The sequence below is a fragment of the Neovison vison genome, chromosome 4 (assembly GCF_020171115.1).
Source record: "Neovison vison isolate M4711 chromosome 4, ASM_NN_V1, whole genome shotgun sequence".
Taxonomy (NCBI): Eukaryota; Metazoa; Chordata; class Mammalia; order Carnivora; family Mustelidae; genus Neogale; species Neogale vison.
In genome coordinates, this window is record NC_058094.1 from 36,231,497 (window position 1) to 36,250,509 (window position 19,013).

Genomic DNA, 19,013 nt, shown 5'->3' on the forward strand with positions numbered 1-19,013 from the left:
AATGCTAGGAGTGCCCCTGGTAATGTGTAAATTTATTTTCCTATTGGCTGGGGCAAGTTTAGGTTATCATGTTTTGGTTAGTTTACCCTCCCTCTGTGGACAGATAGAAAAGCCAAAAATACTATAGAAGCCAACAAAGGGAACGCTACCGTTTATTGAATAACTTCTTGGCAGTCATGGTATTCATTCGGTACATTCCAGGCATCATGTTAAGCGACAGGTGGACAATATTGTAGCCAATCCTCCCATTAATCCTATAAGTAGGCATTGTCCTTATCCCCATTTCACAGATGAGGAGACTGAGACTTGGGGAAAGAAACTTGTCCCACATGGGATGGCCAGAAAGTGGCAGAACTGGAATTCAAAGCCAGGGAGCCCCACTCTGAAACCAATGCTCTTAGATGGTACCTTCCTCTGTTTTCCTTCATGAGTGTCAGTTGCATCAGTGCTGGTGGTCTCTAGGACTCAGGGGCACTTTTTCTGATTCCAAACCCTTGTTTGGACACCAGATAGCAAAAGCCTTATTTACAGCGAGAGAGTCTGGATACTAGTTACGGAGGCATTGACTTAGCCTCAAAGGTGGAGCAGACCCACCATTTTGCACGTGAAGAAATTGGTATGATGTCTCAGTTACCTATTGTTATGTGAAAAACCACCCTAAAACCGAGCAGCTTAAGCCATAGCACTATTTTATTGTGCCCAATTCCACGGGCCAGGACTTCAGGCGGAGCTCTGCTGTGCTGTGTCAAGACTGTTCCGTGTGGTGTCAGTCTGGTCGACCGGATGCCCTCGGGGCCTCAAGGCTGGCTGCTGGCTCCCTGCCCAGTAGGATAGCCTGGACACTACCTCATGACTCAGGCTCAGAGAACACCAGGCTTCGGGCCCAGAACCAGAACAGCATCCCTTCTGTCTCCTTCCGTTGGTCAAAGCCAGTCCCGGTGCCCACACAGATTCAAGGGGGAAGGGAATTAACTCTACCTCTTTTTTTTTTTTTTTTTAAATATTTTTATTTATTATTTATTTGACAGAGAGAGATCACAAATAGGCAGAGAGGCAGGCAGAGAGAGAGAGGAGGAAGCAGGCTCCCTGCTGAGCAGGGAGCCCGATGTGGGACTCGATCCCAGGACCCTGAGATCATGACCTGAGCCGAAGGCAGCGGCTTAACCCACTGAGCCACCCAGGCGCCCTTAACTCTACCTCTTGATGAAATGAGCAGTAGCTGTACCACTCACGGTTACTTGCCAGTGGCAGATATACAAGGGTTAGACCAATATCAGAGAAAACCTCACCCTGGCCGCTTTCCTGGAAGGGAAAAGTTTCCCTCTAGAATCTACGTTCTCTGTTGACTCTTTCAGCCAGAAGAGGTAAACTTTGAAGAAATTTTAAAGGGAATGGGGGTGATGTCCCTCATCTGTTTCCATGGGGGATGGTGTTCTGTGGGCCTGTGTGACCAGCTGAGTCCACTGCCCACATCACCCTTCAGTGGCACCTCCTGTAATCTGGGCCAGGCTGCGTAATCTCTTTGCCAAGAGGGAATCCCAGCTAAGGCAAGGTGATCGGGGGTGTTTGCCCTCCCAAGGCCACAGAACCGATGTGTCCAAAAATGGTGTAGAAGCTGCCAAGACGATCAGAGAGGAGAAAACCACCTCCATCAGCCCAGAATGATCAGCCCAGTGTGCCTCTCACAAAAACAGATGGCCAGCCTCACCAAGAAGAATTTAGTGAGAAAATAAAGGAATTTCTGGCCTTAACTAGCAGGACATTTGCACACATTTTATAAAGCTCATCCACTCAACTGAGTAAGGAGCAAACAAAAAATTCAAGGTCCAATGTAGAAATATGCACCCAGGAAGGAAAAATGAAGTAGATTATGACTAGATGAAGAATACTTCAAGCTTAGTGACTATTAGAGCCAGAGGGAACCCAAGAGACCCAACCCCATTTTATGCATGAAATAATGGAGGTCCAGGAGAAAACAGAAGTGAGGTGCCCGCCCCAGTTCCTGCAGCTCAGTTATTCTTGTATTGGTAATGAGCGCTTAGCAAGCACTGGTTAGGTGGCAGGCCTTTTGCTGGTGATAGAAGCTTGAGGTGGAGTGGGACACAGTTCTTGGCCTTCACAGAGCTGACTGTCTAGGAGAGGCCGTGAAAAGCAATGATCACAGAACAATGCAGGGAACACAGTGCCAGCAGTGCTCAGAGCGGACCGTAGGCGCCCCACTTCTCAGCTCCGGGCTCCTTGCCTGCTTGAAGCCTATGGGCTCTGTAGAGAAGAAAGCTTGTTTTCAAAGATCCTGCCTACTGAGCTACCCATTGGAGCTACATCAGAGCCCGGTGCTTTAAAAGAAAGTGCAGTCTTTCAACATCCGGTGAGTTAAGAAGAGGACATCCTAAGTGTGCCTTGCATTCGGGCAGGTCCTAGGAAAGCATTCACACATCTTGGGACAAGGACAATGTCACTGCACGGGGCCACCACCACACATCCCAAAGGAGGCCCGAAGCTTTCATCCAGAGCCTCTGACTTCCAACCCCTTTGCTGGGCTACCATAGGAGACATATTCGGGCTGGAGCCCACCACAAGCAAGCGTGGTGGGCCCTTTACCAAGTCATAAAGTTGGTTTTAAAAGGGTGTTTGATCTAATGGGAACTCAAGAAGTTTGGGAGGGAACGGAAAGTCGTGGGTGGCTTCTACCTTCCACAGCCTTCAGCTTCCTCCCCTCCTTCCCCTTCTACCAGTGCTTCTCAAAGGTTGCTGCCCCTTAGAACCATCTGGGGAGCTTCGAAAACTCCTGTGTGATTTTTTTCTCCCTATGTGATGGAGGGAGGGAAGCACAGACCTGGGTGTAACTTTACTCTGCAAGCCTCAGTTTACTCATCTATCCAATGAGAAAAAAAATCACAATACCCAACCACCTCAGAGGGCTTGCCATGTGTCAGCCACTGATCAGAGGACTCTACAGGCATGTCTTGCTTTTTCTCATGACAATTCTTGGAGTAAGTGATTATAACTCCATTTTACAGATGAAGAAATGGAGGCTGAGAGCTTAAGTCAATGTGCCCAAGGTCACATGACTAGTAACAGGCTACAGCCTTGGGCAGCTTCTGGGGAAAGCCTGCACCCTTTATTCTGCTACACCATTTCTGAAGGGCAATGAGAAGAAGGGAAGCTCCCCATGTATAATCATCTTCTCTCCTGGGTCTGTCCCCTTCCCGGTGTCTCTGTCTCCTGGGATCCTGACACTTGGTGGCCCCTGCTCTCTAGCCTCTGTGACTCTCACCAGCTGCTCAGGTCATTCTTCCTGCTACCCCCAGTGTCTCCAGCAGTTCCCCGGGGACTCAGGACTCCCAGCAACCCACTACCCCCCTCAGGGCTCCCATGGGGACTGTCAATGTACTCCATTCCTCTAAACCAACCCCCTCCCTCTGCTCCCCACCCATACTCCAGGACAATTTTGCGTTTTGGCTTCAGCCCAGCAGTCCTGCTAGAACGGCAGAGAGCAAGGAAGAGCGAGCCTAGAAAACTTCTTCCTCTACTTGTCATTTCCTAGCTCATTCTGCCGTGATGGTCAATGGAGAGCTTAACCATCCTCACAGAGCTGGTCTTCCCTGAGAGCTCACTGAGTGCCAGAGGCCTTCCAGACGTTATCTCATGTCAAGCTTGCCAGAAACTGGCAAGGTAACCATCATACTCCCCTTTCGCACTTAAACACCACTTCCCCAAGCTAGAGAGAGGCAAAGGTGGGATTCCAGCCCCTGCCCACCTGCTCTGCAGCCCACATCGTCTCTATTACAACACAAGAGAAAGGTAAAGGGATAAGGATTGTCTACGTAAGTGTCTTATAGCCCCAGATGTACCCCCAGACCCGTGGCCTCAGCAACACCAGGGAACTGGTTAGAAATGGGGGCTCTCAGGCCCCACCGCAGACCTACTGAATCGAAACCTGCATTTTAATAAGATCCCAGGTAATTTCAAAGCCTATTAAAGTTTAAGAAGCCCTGGTCCGTGGGCCGCGGTCCGCAGCCCTGGCTGAGCACTGGAATCACCTGGGGGAACTTGGCAAACCGGGTCCCACACCTGGGGTTCGGATTGGGTATCACGGGGGGTTGTCCATTTGTTTTTAGCTCCCTAGGTGACTCTAAGGGTCAGCAACCTTTGAGAGCCACTGGCAGGAGGAAGGGGAAAGCCAGAGGCTGGGTCAGGTAGAAGCCACCAGCGACCTGCCATTCCCTCCCAAAGCAGGGCCACGCAGGGCGCGTGGAGAGACCAGCATCAGGGAGGCCGGGAGACCCGCTGCCCGGACAGTGACAGTCTGGGTGCCTGCGGCTGGACAGACACTGGCTGCACAAAGACGCGGGGGCAGAGGAACTCCTCAGGAACCCCGACTCTCCGGACGCCTGGAAAACGCTTCGGGTGGGTGAGTTCGCGGGGTCCCCAGCCGCGCGGGGCGCCCAGCGCGGGGGGAGCGAGGCGCGGGGAGCAGCACGCGCAGGCGCAGAGCCTTGAGGCGCGGGCCCGGGCGGTGGCTCCCGCTCCTCTCCGGCTGGGAGGGGGCGACTCGGAGGGCGGGGGACGGGGTGCGGCCGGGAGAGCCCGCGGGCCTCTGCGGAAAGCCCAGGCGGCCGGGCCACATAGCCGCCTGCCGAGGCGGTCTCCGGGGGTGGGGCGCGGCGGGCCGGCAGGTGCGGCGCGGCCCGGGGAGGGCGCGTTGGAGCGGCTCTTTGTTTCCCGTGCGGCACAGCCCCGGGCCCGGGCGCCAGCCTGCCGCAGCTGAGTCACCGCGGACTGCTGGCTGTGTGGCCACGCGGCCCCCTCCCGGAAGAACGCGTCCCTTTCCTGAAGCTGGCTTCTCTTATGCGATGCAAGGGACTAAAGGCAGCGAAGGGGCTTCTCTTCCACAAAGCCCTTCACTCCCCGGGCTGCAAGTCCAAGTCCGGAACCAAGGTCACCCCCACCCCCACCCCCGCACTCACACAGCCCTGAGCAGGAGCCTGCCCCTGAGGATGCCACTTCTAGGGGGATCATGATCTGCTCAGCAGATCTGTAGCGTCATGGTTCAGAAAGGTTCCTCCATGTCTCCACACCTGCCTGGGATGTGGGGTCCAGGCTGAGTGCGTTCGCCTGGAGTCATCTGGAGGACTTGCGGGAAATACACCCTCCCCAGCCTTGTTCTCAGAGGATGAGATGAGTAGAACTGGGGTAAAGCCCGGAATCTGCATTTTAACAAGTACCCTAAATGTTTCTGAAGCATGCGGCTGGTAGTCTGCACTTGAGAATCGCTGATTTTGTAGAAGTTCCCCTTAACATAGATGTGTTAACCACAGATGGGTGTTGCTGAGTAATAAAGTTGAGTTTGCCTGGGGAGATACAACCCAGCGTGCGTTGGCAGAGGTGGGAGTCATGCCAGGGTCACCAGGTCCCCAAGCTTGACTTTTTAAGCCAAGGTCAAATCTACCTTCAGGGATTCCCAGAGAGCTTCTCAAGCCCTTTTCTGCTTTTGTGGTCTTGAATGCCACCTGAAATAAAGTGTCAGCTGGCACTTTTACACTCTGAGTTTGAACAGGAGGACCATCTAGTTTGGTTTATGGATTTGGGCATGCTGTAGCTTAAGCCTAATCAGCCACTCTGGGCATTAACCCCCAGAAGATTCTGTCATGTCTAGATGGAGTTCTCCTCAAATGGATTTTTAGATCATATCTACATTGAAGACTTATCTTCTATCACAAAAAGATGGAGAAAAAAATTACTGAAAATTTAGTTTAGGAATAAATTTATTCCTTTGGGCGGCAAACGTTATCCTGTTAACAGACCCAAATGAAAAAAAAAAAAAAAAAGAATAAACAAATTCTATTTTCTACAATGAAGGCAGATGACCTTGGCTCACATCTCAGCTTTCCCACTTATTAGCTGGTAACCTTGGGCAAGTTTCTGACTTCTGTGTGCCTCCAATTTCCTTATCTGAAAAATGTAGTTGTGCATATTTATTTTATACTTAGTGCTTCTGGATAAAAGATTTGCAAGTGTTATCTTAAGTAATTTTCATTTTACAACTGAGGAAACTGAGGCTCAGAGAGGCTAGAAACCATGGTCGCTCCATCTGGATGTGTCTTCTCTCCCTCTTGACCACACCTGTTCATTGCCTCCTGGCTCGTGACTGGCTGTCAGACAGTAACTGCGCATGTTCACAGAGCACACCATCATGGCTGACTTTTTTTCTGAGCTGTTACTATGGGCCATAAACTAGTGTCAACACTTTACTTAAATGAATGAACTTCTTACCACCCTTCCACGAGATGGGAATTATCATCATCTCCCTGTCTCAGAGGGAGAAATTGAAACAGAGATAAGGAGGTCCCACTGCCCGCAAGGGGGCAAGACCTGAACGCAGGGGCCGCCTTCGGGCTTCCAGGCCTGGGCACCAGATGCCTGGTTTGTGTTGTCCAGTTACCAGTATTACTGAAGACGGGAGGGGTCTCCCCACTCTCCTGATCCACCAACACAGCAAGGCTGAAATTCTTCCTTCCCATCAGCACCCCGCTTGTGGGCTTGTGGGTGCAAAGTCTCCTTCTACCAGAAAGCTTGCCACTCTGCTGGGCCTTTGGAAAGTGGTGTTTATAGAGGGCAGCTTAGAGGGGCTTTGGAAAAGACTTCAATACATGCTAGCATCGAGTGCCCTAGTGACCTGCAGACAGGCTTCAAGGGATGGACACTGAATGTGGCTCCCTGCCCAGGGACTGGCTGTGCACCAAATGCAGGAAAATGGTTTTCAGGCTCAGCCTCCCTGCCCCAGCTGGCCTCCCGCATGGCAGCCTGGCTCTGATGATCTCATGTGTGGTCACTCTTCTCACACCGAATTTTGAGGCACGTGCTAGGACTACGGGCCTCATGCGCAATCCTCTTAAGGTCTCAGATGTAAACAATGATCGTGTTATGGGAAACCAGAGAAAAGGTGATCCTTGTTATAAGGTGGCAAAGAGCTCAGAGGAGCTGTGGTCGGGTGTTTGTGAAAGGTGAACATTGTGAGCTTGAAATGAAATACTTAGCTGCTGAGATCTCCAAGCAGAATGTTGAGAGAGCCCCTGGGTATCTCCTGAGTCCTTACAGTAGAATGCAAAAAGAGTGACATGAATTAAAGAAGGAACTCTTAAGTAAAATGGCATTACCGTTTAAGAACACAGGTGTGAGCACAGATCCAATCAGTTAGCTCAGTGGCAGTTGGGCAAGTGATGGGGTTACACCAGCAAAGGCACCGAGGGAACAAGAGAAAGCAGGACAGAATGCAGGAGACACATCATACTTCCCATATGCTGCAGGACCAGAGCCTAGGGCTTTTTGGCTGCAGGGTGCACTGTCCTTCAAGGAAAAGGAAGAAGGACCCTCTAGGCCGTTCAGAGATGACTGGGCCATCACCTTGCCAGAAGTCTCCTACCCCCACTTGGCACAGCCGCAGAGGTGGGACCCCTGCCTCCATGGGTCTGAAAGGCAGAGCGTTGAACCTAAGAGGATTACTCTTGAGCTTTAAGATCTAGTGGCAATTGCCTTGCGAACTTCCCGGCTTGCTTGGGGTCCCATTACCCCCTGGTCCCTTCCTGCTTCTCACCTTCAGAACAGGAAGGCCTACCGTGTCTGTCCTACGGGTGTATAGTGGGAGTCCATAACCCACACGGTTTCAGAGGCTCACAGGTGAAGAGTATTGCCTCAGAGTCAATCGCATCTTGAGTTACCCGATCAGTTTAGATGGTATGTCGGTGAGACTTTAGTGTTGCGGCTAGAATGAGGCAAGGCTGGTGAGCCACTGGGGTAGGATGGATATGTTTTGCACATGAGAAGGACACAAATGCTGTGGACTGAACTCTGCCCCTCCCCCACACCAAGGTCCTGTGTTGGACCTGAATCCCACACCCCTGTGATTTGGTATTTGGAGGTGGGGCCTTCGGGAAATAGTTATGGTTAGGAGAGATAGTGTCCTCCTGGGAAGGGACCAGAGAGCTGACTCGCTCTCCCTCTCTCGGCCATGTGAGAAAGCTCAAGTCTGCCATCCCTAAGGCAGGAAGAGGGTTCTCGCCAGCCACTGACCCTGCGGGCACCTTGAACTTGGGCTTCCAGCAGCCTCCAGAACTGTAAGAAAAGAAGTCTCTGCTGTTGAAGTCCCCAAGTCTATGATATTTTGTTAGGGCAGTGCAGGGGAAACACTGCCTCTGGCCCACAAAATCTTGGGAAAGCTGTTTTTTCTGGCTGGCTCTTGGCCAACCAGCTCTAAAGGCAGCTCTTAATCCTTGCTTCTCAAACCTCCCTCCAAGGACATCCCGCAAAGGATGCTCCGGTGCCCAGCGAGCTGGGAGAACACCTGTGGCTCAGAGCAGACCGTCTGCTTTCGCTTGGCGTTCTGTGGCCAGAGCGCTCCAGCGTGAAGAAGACCAGCCAATCCCAGACTCCAGCTGCTCCCTGCCCATTCCCAAAGTCCCTCCAGCTTCTGAACAGTGCTGTCCATAGGGAGAACTAATCTGAGTTTTAATTCTTGTGAATAAACTGAAAAAAAGGTCCAAATGTGGGTAGCAGCTGGGGAAGAGGAAGGGAGGTAACCAGTATTCACGAAGCCTGGAGGCTGGCACGTTGTGACCCTCAAAGAAAGTCCATTAAACAGCTGAATGGAAGATGTCCTTTGCCCTCTGCAACAGCTTCGAGAAGTAAAGAGGAAAAAGATCCTTACCTCTCCTGATTCCATACCGAAAGTAGGGGATCCAAACTCAAGCCAAGGTTCTGTCACTAGCTGTGTGTCCCAGGGATACAGTTAAGGGAGCTTCTCAAAGCTTTTGTTTCTTCATTTGTAAAATAGGACTTACTAATAATTCCTTTTTTGTAAGGCTATTCTGAAGAGCTGCTGACACAATAATAGAAACTATTTAATGAGGGACTTGAGGTTCAGAGAGGTTAAGTGATTGGAGGATCCCCACCACCCAGCCCTAGGCCGGGGGGCTGATGGTCTGGCGTTAGCTCACCTATGTGCACGCCGCTTCCCTGAGGTCACACTAGAGAAGGAAGGAATCCGGCCTGGCCAACTGTCCTGTCACCTGTGACCACAGAGTGATTAGGTTAGGACCTCGTACCTCTCAGTGAGGGAGTCCCTCTCTACCCCAGGATACGCGTGAGGCTCAGAGGCCTTAGGTCACCAGCTACTTCCCAGGGTCCCTTGGTGCCAACACACTGTGGCCATTCCTCTCATGCAAGCCCAGAATCCACGTGCCCGCTCTCCCCTGTGCTCCCGTGCAGGGGCAGCCCAGCAAGCAAGCTGGCATTACCTAATTGCTGGCCGGCCTCTTCTGTCGCCTCATTTTTCCAAGCCACCTGACTCTGAAAGCCTCTACCTCAGCCAGACAAATGAGACGCGGGCCTTGTTCTGCCAGAGTGCCAGCAAAAGAAAAAGATCAGAAGCTGTCGCCCGGAGGGAGCAGCAGCCGGGGTGCACACAAAACACTGGGGGCAGCGGATGTCTTTAGCTGGCGACAAAGCCCAGGCCACTGCCCTACTTACAGCTGTGACTTCCCTTCTTGGGCTGTGCCTTCTGCTGTGAGGCACCTGGGGTCAGCATTCTGGGCTGTGGGACCTGATCTTGATCAGCTAGCCTCCCTAGAGAGATGAGCCCTTGTTAGAGCCAGCCCCTAGCATCCGAAAAGCCTCTCCTGCCTCCACCAGGCAGATGTTTCCAGGGTCAGGGAAGAAGAAAGCCATCAAAGGAATGCACTCTGCTGCATGGCCTCGAAGAGGCAGGCACTGTGGTGCAGGTTACCCAGCTCGAAGGGAGCCTCGTGCCCCCTCTGGGCTCTGGCATGAGGCTACAGCATCTGCCCCTGAAAGAAAAGTCACTGAGAGGCGAGGATCATCTGGCCTCACCCTGTCCTTATCTTGGCCAATAGGTGGGGTGGACAGAGCAGCCACATCCCAGGACCTGAGCATCTCCAGGGCGGAAGCCAGGCCCCCTGAACTTAGCATCTCCTGGTTAGCACAGACCAGAGCCAGGTACTGTTCAGGTACGCTTTGACCCGAGGCGGTGTCCTTCCCCTTTTCCAGATGGGCAAATGGATAGAAGAATTAGGTTCCTAAAACTCATGGATGGGGAGTCAGGATTCGAATTCAGGCATTCAGAGGCCAGAGCCTATGTCCCTAACCCTCATACTACAGTGACTCTTGGTGAATAAATAATGGATGAATGAAGAAGTGAAGGAATGAATGAGATGATCAGTTAATGGCTTGTAGAAAGAATGACAAAATAGCCCCCTGTTCAAAATAACTTCCTCTGTTTCACAGCCATCAAAATGCATACCTTTGAGTATTAGCCTGTGATTATCTTCAAAAACTGGACATAAGAAATTGGGGTGATGGCAGTTTTTGGCCCAGCAGGGTAGCTCCTAGGACGTCTGGGTGAGGCCTACAGACTGGGGAGAGAGGAACCGAGTGTATGAGGAGAAAGGAGCAGGGGAGTTGGGGGATTGGCTACACCTCCTCCCAGCCCCATGGCCCTGGCCAAGTTCATGGCCTCTACCAGCCCCAGCCTCCACCTGTGTCGGTGGGGTTACCGGTAACTGTCTCATGGTTTATGGCTAAACAAGCGACTGTCTCTAGTCTGCCCCATACAGAGTGGATGCTCACTCACTGGGAGCTGTTATTGTTATTATACAAATTACAGCTATAGAACGTAAGTCTGTAACCGTCACTGACCTGTCTTTCCTTCCCAAACTGGTTTCTGCTCTGGGGACACGATGTGTGGTGTCCCAGGCCCTGCGGTCACAGCCCACCCTCTCCCTAGCCACCTATCCCCATCCTTTTCCCCCAATGTCTGTCTTTCTGGGGTGTCCTGGCCCTCCCCTCTCCCGCCTGTGCCCTGGCCTGGGCTCCCACTTCCCGCCACCTGTCTGCTGTCCAGTCTGCAGGACAGGGTGGAAAAAGCTCCTGGGACGCCCACCTTTCCCAGTTTCCCCCATTTGTCTAGTTCCAACTCTTGGCCAACTTGGATCTCCAGCTGCTCTTTACTCCCCACCCCTTTTATTCTCACATTTCCCTTTCTTCCGGTTCCCTGGCTGGGTCCCTCTCGCTCCAGCTGAGCCAGATTCACCAGTGGCGGTGGCGGTGAAGGTATCCTCTCTTTCCACGTGCTCATTAAAGTCTCCTGCCAACAAGCCTGGGACATGGGATTCCAAGGGGCCTGGGCCCTGGGATCGGGGGGCCCTGGAGAGGCGGGGCAGTGGGAGGATCCCTGACACCAGAGAGGGAAGGTCAGCGGGTGTCTCTGTCCTTCATTTATGGGTGGGTCTGTCATGCCAGGACAGAAGTCCCCAGGTCTGAACACACAGGAGTGGGGAAGGGCACTGGGGGGAATAGTAACTGAACGAAGATGCCCATGAAGTTGCTGGGAACCGTCGTTCTGCAAGGACTAATGCTAATTACAAGTATTTCAGGAAGGAGTCACTGCACAAAGCCTCTCTCATCAGCTGTCACTGGACCCCATGTGGTAATGGGCAAAGCCCATTTTATAGATGAGGAAACTGAGGTCTTGACGGTTTATATGATTTGCCAGGGCCTGGGCCACAGGACTGATCACCTGAAACATTTCCTATCACTTCTCTAAGCTCCTCATCCTTTCACTCCCGGCACCCCTGACCCACCAGTTAGTCCTGGCTGGCCCCGGGTGCCGAGCATTTTGGAGGAAGTCATGCAGCTATGGGGACTGTGCCCAGGACCAACTCAGCCTCCAAGCTCAGCCAAGCTCTCTGTATGCTCCTTTCCTGTGCTTGGCCTGCCCTCTTTATGTTCTCCTTAAAAACGCTTCCAGACTGTCCCTTCCCTCCTTTTCTTATCCCCTCCCACTCAGTGGATGACTTCATCTTATATTATTCCAAAATCTCATGGTCCTGGGGAAGGAATAACCCCGAGTTCCAGGTTCCAGGCCCCCTCCTTCTGCCCGCCCCCAGCGCCCTCTGTGCCTCTCAGTCATTGGGCTGCACGTTCTTTTCTTCCTACTTGAGGCCTCCCCTCAGTGGACTCTTGACCCACCCTCCTGGCTCCGTGCCCACCCCACCCCCCACCAGCCACCCAACATCTCTTCTAAATTTCTAGCCCCTTTCTCTAGACCCATGTCCCTAGCCCAGGAATGTGCTGCTGTGTCTCCCACCTTCCTTACCCCTGCCTTTTTTACTCTTCTTCCCCATCTGAGCTAACTTCATGAGGGGTAGTCTACACCTGGGCTTGTCAACCTCAGCACTACTGATGCCATGGACCAGATCACTCTGGTGGGGACAGTCCTGTGTGTTTGCCTTTGTTTGCGTGGGCTGCCATGACACAATATGGAGACTGGGTGGCTCAGACACAGATTTATCCCGCCCAGTCCTGGAGGTAGGGAGGCCAAGATAGAGGTCTGGCAGAGCTCGGTTTCCAGTGAGGGCTCTCCCCCTGGCCTACAGATGGCCGTCCCTCACCGTGTCCTCACGCAGCCCTTCCTCTGAGTGCTTGGAGAGGGGCTACCAGCTCTGTGGTGTCTAATCCCATCGTGAATGCCCGACCCTCCTGATCTCATCCAACCCTAACTGCCTCCCAAGTGCCTCCTCTCCCAATTCTATCATGCTGGGGGGCAGAGCTTCAACACGAGAATCTGGGGGGACACAAACATTCAGTCTACACAACACGGTGGGAGGCTTAGCCATGTCACTGCCTCTACCCATAAGACGCGCCTTCCTTTCAGTTTGGGAAGATGCCAAAAGAGCCCAGTGACTGTCATTACAACCTCCACCAGTTGTGACAACCAGAAGTATCTCCAGACCTACCCCACATCCCCTAGAAGACAGAATCTGCCCCGCCCTGATCCCTGTGGGGGACCACTGGTCTACCTATTCCACTTCCTTCTCCCCATTCACTTCTCAATTCACCTGTAATTCAGTTTCTATTTCTCCCCCAACCTACTGAAACTGTTTTCGTAAACACCCCTATACCCTGTATCGTTACTTCCCTTGCGTTCCTAGCACAGGGCTCCTCTGCTCTGGTGGAAACTACCACTCCTGGCTTCTGAAAGCCTCTGCTCTGTGGGCTCCAGAGGAAGCCACTGTGGGCCACTCTCCTGATGGCCAGACTTTCTCCAACCTTCTTGCAGTGAGAGCTTAGTTTCCACCATGAGGCTGAAATGCTAGTTCCTCACTAGCCAGCCACCCTGCTGCTGGGACTGGCTCACTTGACCTGAGGGAGAGTCTACCTGGGAAGGCTTCCTAGGAACACTCACTTTCTCATGGAGGGAGAAGAGGGACCCAAAGAGAAAGCCACATGATTGGAGAAAAAAATGATGTTTGGAGTTGCTACCACCATCTCTCAAACACAAGGAAAAGCCCAAAGAGGCCTGACTTAGCGGTTGAACCAACCTTGGAATTGCCTCCCTATGGTCGTCTTGTAAGAGAATCTATGTTCCTATTACCTAATTAGTCAGCTGTTTATATTTAGGAAGTGATTCTATTACTTGCATCCAGAAGTACCCTCACTGAGCCAGCTTTTGAGACTCTACCCAGTCCTCATTCATACTTTTCTAGTGAGTCTGTACCACCTCCTCTAAGGACTCCTCCTCGTTCCTCTCCCTGACACATAGATGTTCCCAAGCCTCACTGTCCTCACTCCATCCTCTCCGCCATGTCGATGACATCCTAGGTGCTTATGAATCTGAACCTAGTGCTATCTCTTGAGCCTCAGACACTTAAATCCAGCGGCCCACTCACATATCCTCGTTTTGTCATTTCTTTCACCAGCTCTCATTTCTCTGCCCCTTCTGCTCATTGCTGGGTCCTTTTCCTTTTCCCAGCTACCCTCTCCCCACCTTCCCCCTGGGTTGCCTGATAAAGGGGGAGGTGACATTCCTGGATGACATGCCCAACATTTCTATGTTGAAAGCCCAGGATTATGCCTAGAGCCCAGAGTTCTCCAGGGAGCTCTGGATTTGAGGACGCAGCTGCCGGGTGACTGGCTGGGTTCTGAACATGGCACGGAGCTGTCCTACCCACATGCCCCCTATTCAACCCATCCCCTCTCCGCTCTCTGTGGTGCTCCGACTCTGCAATGGCCACTTCCTTCCTCCCAGACCAGAACCAGCAGACTAGGCAGGATGCCTCCTTTTTCTCATCTTGCATATTCCAGGATCTGCCAAGCCCTCTGATTTTGCCTCTAAAATACCTCTCGATTCCACCCCTTCTGTCCCATACTGCCTAGTTCCTGCTGTGGTCAGTGCTACAGTCCCCGCCCCATTGACCTAGCACCTCTGCTCTCACTTCTCTGCAACCCATCCTCCTGCCTACAAGCAAAGTGATATTTCTAAAATGCACATCTTACTATGTCACCTCTCTGCTCAAAGTTCTTCATTAACTCACCATTCCCTTCTAGCAGTGATTTTCAAACTCTTTTGGGTATAAGGCCTCCAATATATAATAAATTAAAGCTGAAGAGTAATGGGTGAAGTTAGGAGGGACATCGAGAGACCCTCACAGATACCCCGGCTCCCCATCCCTTCCTCCAGTGCAACACACACACGCACATATGCACATGCCTGTATGTGCAAACACACGCAGTGCACATATACACACACATGCACACACGTGTGCATATACACCACATGTGCACATGTGCGCGCATGCATACACATGCACACACTTGCACACGTGTGCCTGCCTACACACATGCACACACAAGTCCATACATGTGCACACACCAATTCCTATGTTGCTTTTGTTGAGACTGTGTATACTTACGCTGAGATGTCTGCCCTACCTGGATATACAGATCTCAGGTATATACAGATATACAGGAAGCACCACTCCCACTTCCCCAGTAATATCCAGGATCTATTGGATACTTTTCTTCTTTTTTTTAAGATTTTATTTACTTATTTGAGAGTGAAAGAGCTTGAGCGGGGTGGAGTGGGGCAGGGGAGAGGGGGAAGCAGACTTCCTGCTCATCATGAGGCTAGATCCCAGGACTCTGGGATCATGACCTGAGCCAAAGGCAGACATGTAACCAATGAAGCCACCCAAGTGCCCCTTTTGGATACCTTCAAATAACGGGCAGCTCACTACTTTGCGTGATCCATTTCAGGATCATATTTTCAAAGTCATAAAGAATTTTGGTCATTTTCATGACTGCCTGCAACGCAGGGGGTCCTGTGTTACCTGTAGCCTGGTATCGCGAGGCTTCTCTGACCTGGCTCAGGAGGACTTGGGGTTTCTACTACAATTTTTACTTGGGTCCAAGGAGGAAAGGGAATGCTTCTGAACACTCATTCCATCACCCCATAGTTCTGCCTCAGCAATCAGCTGCTGGAACATGTTTAGCTGGCTGGGACTGAACTGTGAGACTGCAGAGCCGATTAGTATGAACACTAGAAACCATGCCTCTTTCAGGCTCCTGCTCACTGAGAGGCTCAGGCCCCTCCACGCCTCTGGAAGCCACGACACCAGCCTGGGCCACTCCAGGTTCAAACCCCAGCTCAGCCACTTAAGAGGCCTGTGACTGGGCCAGAGAACCACTCTGAACCTCAGTTTCCTTATCTATGAAATGACTGTCATTAGAATGGGGACAGTGTCTATCAAATGCCAGGTGCTTGGTAGTTTCTCAACAGATGGTGGTTTTTAAGGGGCACCATATACCAGCTATTCCTCATTCCCACCTAGGTGCTTCTGGATTTTATGAAGGAGTAAAGGCACCCTTTCTTCCCGCTCTGTAAAGTGGGGGTGGTGGCTTGATGAATGGATGAGTTTGTGCACCCTGGGCCCTCATTTTAGAAACACACACCCTTGACGTCACTGTCCAGGCAGCCTCAGACTCTACAAGGGGAGTGAGGCCTGCCATTTGGGGGGCAGTTCACTTAGGGTAGGAAGGATTGGGGAACCTCTTGTAGCTTCGACATCTAAGCACTCAATCCAGAGGAATGATTTCTGTTGGTGTGCTGACACCTAGGAATGGCTTTTAGAGAGACAGGGTCAAGCAACAGGTGAGAGTATCAAACGTCGGGTGCCCTGCTTCTGAGAAGCTCTAATGCCATGTGTGGGACGCGTGAGGTCAGAGGGGTGGGGTCTGGCTCCTGCACTCTAACACCCAGCGGGCTGTCATAGCTGCTCACTCTATGTCAGGGGGCAGGAGGGAACGTGGAATGGGCCAGGGACAAAATCGGGCCCTGACATCCTGCAGGATGTGCCATGGGGCCCTGTGGAATAGGGAGCTGATTCATTAGAGTACTTAGAACACAACCTGGCACAGAGTAAGCAAACACTGGCCTTTGATGCTTGGCGGAACTTTTCTTGGAAAGAATAAAAGGATTAGAAGATGGAATGAAGCCAGCACAAAACATAAATCTGGTCACGGATCCCTACGGCCAGCGTCCTCAGTGGCTTCCCTTTGTCTTTGGAGTAATGACAGGACTTGTGCACAGCCCGCCAGCCCAGACACCGGCTTACCTCCCCCGCGCCTACACCTAGATCCTCAGTGCTTCCTGTCCCCTGTTACCCCCCACTGGGGAGGAGGACAGGTGGCAGGGGGCACAGTACCCTGCTCTGGAGAGAAAACGAGAGCTGCTTCACTAAGCCCATTGGCAGCATGGGGGCTCAGGGTTGGAGGAGAGACTGGGCAGCACCTGCCCACGTCTGAGACTGATGCCTCACAAGGCCAGAGCTGGGACCCCTCTTGCCTACATTTGTGGCTTGTCTGCCCCCACTGTGCCTGGCAACATGGCTCTGGCTATGGCTCAGGCAGAGCAGGAGCTATGGAACTATGGTGAGGGAGGGGCGGGGTTAAATGAGATAGCACCTGCAAACTGCTTTGGCAACAGTGTGTTAGAGAACTATATTCCCACCCTCGTTGACAAAAAGATCTGGGGTGATGGCCCTGGGACTTTAGGGTGGAATGGGGAGGAAGGAGATGGCCCTGGGCAGCACTGTGACCCACAGACTCCATTAGATGAAGGCCTCGAATAATCCCAGGGCTTTCTCCACTTGCAAGACTGGGTGGATGATAGGAGTCTTTTCTCCAAGAAATAATAATTAGCATTAATTGTAATTACCAGTACTGACTCATCAAAGACTATGCCAACCACTTCCTGGCCTGACCTCACAGCACTCACTCCAGTACAGGGAGAGAGGGACCATCATTGGCTCTTCCATTGTACAGATGAAGAAACTGAGGTCCAAGGTCCGGGCATGCTAGATGACGTGCCCAAGGTCACACACAGCCAGGAGTGGCAGAATTAGGATGTAAACCTGGGTCACCTGCCTCCCGAGCACACGTTCCTCTTGGGTACAGAATGACTTGTCCAAGGATGACTTTTCCAGAAGGGGTGAACTCAGCAGCCAAGTCCCATTAAGCCGGAGCATCTCAACCCTGGCCGTGCTGTACTATCAGGAGGGAAACTTTATAACGATACCAATGACTGGCCCCCATCTCAGAGGAGTGGAGTCAGAATCCTGGGGAGAGGTGAGATCTGGGCATGAACACCTTCTAAGAGCATCTCAGGTTGCAGGATGGCCAAGGTTGTTCAGGAAGGGCACCTGAAGCAAATGAAGGGGAAGGGCTGTCCATCCGGGTGGGCTCTGTCCCTCCCTCTCTGCACCAGTGACCTGAGAGGCCCGCTGGGCACAGGCCAGGAAGTCTGACTTTTGCCCTGACCTTGGCATAGCACTGCCCCCTGGGACTGCTCAGAGGGCGCCTCCTGCACACTCTGACGGACACAGTCTACCTGCAGCTGGGCCAACTAGCACAGCCCCCGGGCCCAAGAGGAAAAGGAGCAAAGAGCCTTTTTTTTTTTTTTTAATTGGGTCAAGAGAAAAAGAGAATTCTTAAAAAATGCAAGTCATGGTTCGAACTCCAGTCATTTTTCAGGCTGCTGCTGTGCTCTGCGTCTCCCACCTGGGAGAGCCGGCAGTCCAGCGAGCAGTGGGACAACAGCGTTGTCTACGTTTGTGCATGGTCTCCGCCCAGCCTGGGGGACAGCCCGTGAAGGAGGCATTATTAGGGCCCCATGACAAATAAAGGGGCTGAAGTTCACTGATACAAGAGTCTAAGGCAGCCTGGAGCCAGGCTCTGCCTGGTGGGGTCTCCCGGGGGGTCCGGGGGCTGCCAGCTACCTCTGCCCCACTCGCCCCTTCTGTCTCTTCTCCCTGCTGTCTGCAGGCTCACAACAGGGACTCAGGTGACCCCAGACCTGCAGATCTAGGGCCATCAGTCAACCCTGGCCTCCCACAGAGCCGCTTGCCTGCCGGTTTGCTTTGCGTTCTTGAGAAATCGAGGGAGAAACTTCAACCTCCTGGGCCTTCACGGGGTGGATCTGAAGTTGCTGGGCCTGGGAGGGATGGCGTGCGAATTCCCTGGGAGTCCTCGCGGGGCCAGACACAGCCGGAGCTCCCTGCAGAACTCCGCGTGGCCTCTGGCTCTCTGACCCTCCCCCACCAGCCTTCTCACGTCCCCACGTGCAGACAGGACAGGAAAGGGAGACCATGGAGGGGGCTGGGGAGAAATACTAGCAACGTCACACACTGTGCCCTAGTGATCATTCTTCTTCCTGCAGCGAAGCATATTTACTCTTTCCGACGATATTTTTGAGCCCCTGGGCCTTGAGCCCTTGGGGGTTTGGCTGCCCAAGTACACAGCCCTGAGCTGGTGGAACTCCCAGCTTCCTGGGGTAGACAATTAGTTACAAGTTGTCTAGCCGAGGGATGATTGCAATACCAGAAGCAGAGCCATGATCCAGCGTTGGCCAGAGGAAAGCGTGATTCAGTTTTGGGGGGAGAGGTGCCGAGTCCCGGGCGTCCAGGAGCAAGTCGTGACCTCTGAGCACACAGGCCAAGTTCCACCTCCCACCCCCAGAGCCTGCTCTGGCCATTCCCACCGTCTCTGGTCTCTCCTGCTGGGGACACACACAGCATGTCCTCTTGCATCTCATGGATACTCTTAACACTGCTTTGTTCACGATGGTTTTTTTTGTCTTGGGGTCCCCTCTCTCAACTGGA

General features: G+C 52.5%; 1 long non-coding RNA gene across 1 annotated transcript in view; it reads left to right on the forward strand.

Annotated features, from left to right (window-relative positions):
- Positions 1 to 4,353: 4,353 nt before the first annotated feature.
- Positions 4,354 to 19,013, forward strand: part of LOC122905538 — a 72,082-nt gene continuing 57,422 nt past the window's right edge. The window contains exon 1 of the long non-coding RNA XR_006384348.1: positions 4,354 to 4,410. This is a non-coding gene — a long non-coding RNA (uncharacterized LOC122905538). The remainder of the gene's footprint in view (positions 4,411 to 19,013) is intronic.